Below are 5720 nucleotides of genomic sequence, written 5' to 3'. Positions count from 1 at the left end.
TATTTTATCTATTGCTTCCAGTTTCACAATCTCTTCATTTTCTAACTCTAACATTTTGTTGTTGAAGATGGAACATTCTTGCAGAGTTGGCATCAAACATATCCCAGATTTCTTCTCAGTCATTTTTTAAAAAATATTCTCTGGAAGAATGTTTTCATTTGGATACAAATTTGAAATTAATCGACTATGCAAAGCTTTTTTCCCAAGCTCAGTCACTTTTCCAATTCTTACATCTTGTAGAATATTTTTATAATCTTCATCCTTGGCCTGTCGCATATTTTGAAGCAGTTCAGCATATTTAAAATTTAGCCATATATTAACATTTCCAATGCTTCCAAGGGACTTCCTGGTATCTTCATGTGTGAGCATTTTAAACACTGGTTGTCCTTTTACTGGAGTCAACTGCAATAGATCTCCCAAAACAATAATGTGTTTTCCTCCAAATAACACATCATACTCTGTTTTAAGAATTTCTTGCATTCTCAAATGCACAAAAGCAAGCATTAGATTTGAGACCATGCTTACTTCATCAATGATAAGAAGTTTCATTTTCTTCAAGACTCTTGAAACTTCAGAACACGCATCTCCAGATAACTTGTTGTAATGCAATTTATTATCATGTTCAACTGGCAGCATCAATAAACGATGTAGAGTAATCCCTTTAATGTTATGTGCTGCCAGACCAGTTGGAGCAGTTACAACACAAGACAGTGGTGAATCAGTCCTTTTCTGCAGATAACTTGCAATGGCTTTAATTAGAAAACTTTTTCCTGTCCCCGCTTCTCCACTTACGTACAGTCGGACAGGGTCAAATGATATACATGAGCACTCTTTTTTCTCATGTCTGAATCCATGTTCAATTTGCTCTGTGACTTCATCATATATCTTTTTCTGCTCAATGTTTAGTTGCTTTACCAAATCTTCTAAGTTAACTCCATCCTCTTGAGCTTGTTCCATAGCTCTTTCCACCTCATCCATGGCAGTGGCAGCTTCATTTTGGATAATTGGTCCTCCTAGTGGATCCTGGCTCAATGAAGTAGAACTCTGACTATCTTGAGAACTGTTTCTAGCTATCTCTTCAGCAATTGTGGTTTCTTGCTCCATTTCTTCATTCAACATTTGCAGATAATTTAGAAAAATAGGACATTCTATGGTATCCTTAGTTGCATTAAAAGAGTCTTCATAACAGAGAAAATCTCCAAGTAGTTCCTCTTCTGTACGCCATGGCTTAAAGAGTTGCAAAAGAGCTAAATAGTAAAATTCTCTTTTGTCTGGAACTTCACAACTCAATTTTCGATGATTAATCAAATGGCCTTTTTTCTGCTTCACTAGACATCCTTCATAGCCAATGAGTGCATATTTTCCATTATTGATATCTTCTGTGATGTTCCTCTTATAACTGTAGTTTTGAAGAACTTCATACAAACAAGTGTTCTCAAGGTGAGTACTTCTATTTGGATAGTATGTATCCAACATATTTGTTTTCAAAATATCTGTACTGTTTGGTTCTTTCTCCGCCAAATATTCAATTTCTTGTACAGATTTCAAAACTCGGTATCGTGTTGCAGCAAGACCAAGACTCACCCAAATGATTGTTCTTGATTTGGCATAGAGACTTGCTGATGATAACCGATCAGAACATTCATATGCTCCAATTTCTCGATGCGACAACATCTTCAGACTGAAACTGTATAATTTCTTGCTTAGACTCTTTTCATGTGAAATGTCCTCCCACATTTCCTTCAGTTCTGTCTTTTCTTTTTTTGTGATGTAAGATGTCACATATCGAGCCACAGCAATAGAGTTGTCAGCAACGAACTGAATATCCATGTTAGCATTCCACATGGACAAAATCACTGGGTTGTAATCGTTGATGTACTTAGATTCTTCATTTCTTTTCAAATTGTATGTATTTTTGGGAGATTTCCTCGTCACAGTATGTCGTAGAGATGACATCAAATTATTTACTCTTCCCTTAGAAATCACTGGTTGAGGAAATGCAAAACGACATTTCGTGTAGTACTTTTCCTTGTTTTTAAATTTTCGACGACAGTACTTTCCACAACGATGAGATTGAAAACGTAAAACTTGTTGCCTTAAATTGTTTTCTTCAGTAGATTTTGGAACAGCACATGTTGAATACTCTTCAATGAAACTCATCACTGTTTCATCTGAATCTGATCCAAATTTGGGTGCATCTTTAATCCACAACAACATATGTATATGAGGAGCACCTCTCGCTTGATATTCCTTCCTCCAAAAGAAATCCAAAACCTCTCCAAGGGAAGGATTTTTTTTGTTGGTAATAAAAGACATCATAGCTTCAAATCTATGATTAAGATATCTGCAAACATTCACTGGATCTAAAGAACACAGTTCTCCTGGTGTTTTCAATTCTATATTTGGTATGTTTTCATTTGCCTCTCGTAGAAATTGAAGTAAATCGTCCCATGCATACTCAGCACAGCCAAGAGTGAGGAACCATGTAGGAGTTCCTAAGTTTTTTAGCATACATTTCAATTCTCCATGACGACGAAACCAATACTCGTTGGTTCCACGTTGACATGCCATGAGATTGATTAGCTGAGATTCCAAAATACTGTCTTGCAGATTAACTTTCTCCATAAAGTCCCTTGCACAAACATTTTGCAAATGAGCTCCACTTTTTAATATATGATTAACTGCATAAGAAAGCCCAGACAAATCACTTTCAAACAGTAGATGAAATAAATATGGAATGCATTGACGAAACCTTGGATCTTCAGCATATAATCTTAGAGTCCGGTATTCAGCTGCAGGAATTTGAACTGGTCGATCATCATATCGTCCACCACAACCTGTTGGAAATAATTGTGGCAAACAACGAGCTTCCAAACTTTCTTCCCATACACTAATGGGACTTCCTTTTGCTGCTTTCATTTGAAACAAGTCAATTGCATTTCCCATTACTTCTTTGGAATGCAAAGGATGAACAGTATAATGTTCATATATTTCTTCAGTTCTAGACACATCAACTTTTTCAATTTGACCAACTGAAGAATCACTATCTTCTTCTATAGCTGTTTCCTCTGCTCCAACACTTACATCTTTGTAGTACTCATTGTTTTTGACCAAATACAACGTTGCCTTTTTGACTTTTTTAACATCCACTAAATCTTGCCAGATTTTCTTACTCTTTGTTGGAACCCCATTAACTAGAATAACTAAAGGATCTTCTTCTACTCTTTCTACACCAATTGTATCAATATTTTTCTTGACATCTAGAGGCAAATAAACAACTCTTCCCTTTAATCCTCTCAGTAAATCTGATGCAGGCAATTTCCCTGTCTTAGGCTCCATGCGTACAATAGCCTGAAAAGGATGGACACGTTGAATCAAAATAGATTCATAAGTATTTAGATCCATCAATTCAGAAGGAATATCTATCAACTGAAGATTATTATAAACTGCTCTAGCAGGCATTTTATTTTCATTTAATTTATTTAAACAATAATTACAAATACGCTGATCCAAACTCAAATCAAAAGAATTCTCCACCAACAAATAACTTACAAAATCCTTCCATTCACTATTATTTTCCAATTCACTTTTTGCATATAAATCAACTAACCTAGTCTGAATCTTATAATGAGTCCGTCGACAACACACACAAGTTAAATTAGGCCTTTCACTTGATTTCACCTTAAACTTGATAATTTCCTCATCAAACTTTTCAATACTTGAAATCTGTCCATTATCTTCTGCATTACCATCCATTACTATATCTATTTCTACACTGTCCTCTTTGTTCCCAAAATAACAAAACTCAATTTCTTCACAAATAGTCTTCACATCCACTTCAGATCCATGCAAAAGAGCACTGTTTAACTGTTTAAGCTTAAGTGCGGGACTTTTTGCATAATACAACTTTCTCACTAATTTCCTCACGTTATTATGATGCACTGCTAACATCCTAAAATGATGAAAAACACTCCGACAAACTTTTCTAGAAAGACAAGTTAGTGAATGCCCATGCAAACCTGTGCTTTCTTTCACTCTGCAAGGATCTAACTCTTGCAAGATCTTCATTTTTTGTTTGAGACTTTTCTTACTATATGTACGTAAGAAATTTCGAAGCAAATCGATTGATTCCTGTCGCACACTACAAATACTACTGCATTTCCATGTGTACACTGGACCCTTAGTACGTCTCCCTAAAACTTCATCAGCTAACACCTCTTCTGCATCTCTAGATACAAGTTTCTCTTTTTCCATCACACAACCATCTTTCACCTCATATGCTCGACCACTGGTGTCAACTGCATGCACCAAATCATTTTCCTGAAAGTAACTCTCCTCATTGAAAAAAGGCTCAGAACTTGAACTATGCATCCATTCACCAGAAAATACTTCACAAAAATTACTCCGATTAATAATTCTTTTCCATCTACAGTTCGATTTGAAAACATCAATGGCCTTATTAAGTATCCTAATTCTATTGATTATTAAAATAAATAATTTTTTCTTAACTTCAAAAGCCTGATCAACAATCTTTTCTACACTTTTCTTTTTCTTGTAAAAAGCAGCTCTCAGTTTACTTTTCTTATCATTTTTTAGCAAATTTAAAACTACCCTATTGCGAAACATTCGCCTACGAATGTCCCTAAAAAGATTTACCCTTCTATTGCTATCCATTCTCTTCTCTCCTGCTCCAATCGAGACATTTTTTGTGGGCCTCTCCTTCCTTTTTAGATTTGTTGACTTTTTCTGTATATTCACATTAGCAATATCATTTTTTTTTCTACGACATATGTTGCGAAGAAAAGACTTAATTGGCTTACCAGAAGCTTTTCTGGTGTTTTTTTAAGTAGTTGTTGAAGAGGATTCCATAAACTCTGTTGTTGATGTTCTCCTTTTCCGTATGGTATTTTTGATAATTCTTTGCCTTGAAGGCATTTTTGCTTACTTTTCAGAAGTTGATTTGAATCTGTTGTTCTGTTAAAAAAACACATGAAAGACCACTATTAGCAAACAACAAAGTAATGTTAAAAAGCAAACAATATAAACAATAAATTACAACATATTTAAGTTTATACAATAGCAACTCAGGGCTTTATTTATAAAGGCCTTGCGCCACCAGTGCGTCACTTATTACCCATGTTTAAAGTGATGCATCAGCTGCACAAGGCAATCATAAAAAAGGGCCAAATGAAAATACCAATCAATTGCACCCAAAAATCGTTTTTTGAATAACATGTAAGAAACACTGCGCAGAACCTATGTACAACCATTCAATATCAGCAAACAAAGTCAGGGCCTTATTTATGAAGGTCTTGCGCCACAAGAGTGTCACTTATTTCCCATGTATAAAGTGATGCACCAGTTGCACAAGGCAATCATAAATAAGGGCCAAATGCAAATACCAATCAATTGCACCCAAAAATCGATTTTTGAATAACATTTAAAAAATACTGCGCACAACCTATGTACAAGCACAGAATATCACTTTTGAAACGTCACTGTTTCCCCAAATACAAATCCTTTATCTTTCAAATGTTGATATCAAGCATTATCAAAAATCCAAAATCAAATCAACAGCAAACAAAGTCAGAGCCTTATTTATGAAAGCCTTGCGCCACCAGTGCGTCACTTATTACCCATGTTTAAAGTGATGCATCAGCTGCACAAGGCAATCATAAAAAAGGGCCAAATGCAAATACCAATCAATTGCACCCAAAAAT

Source organism: Lissotriton vulgaris, chromosome 1_1 (genome assembly GCF_964263255.1).
Source record: "Lissotriton vulgaris chromosome 1_1, aLisVul1.2, whole genome shotgun sequence".
NCBI lineage: Eukaryota > Metazoa > Chordata > Amphibia > Caudata > Salamandridae > Lissotriton > Lissotriton vulgaris.
This window is presented reverse-complemented; position numbering follows the sequence as displayed.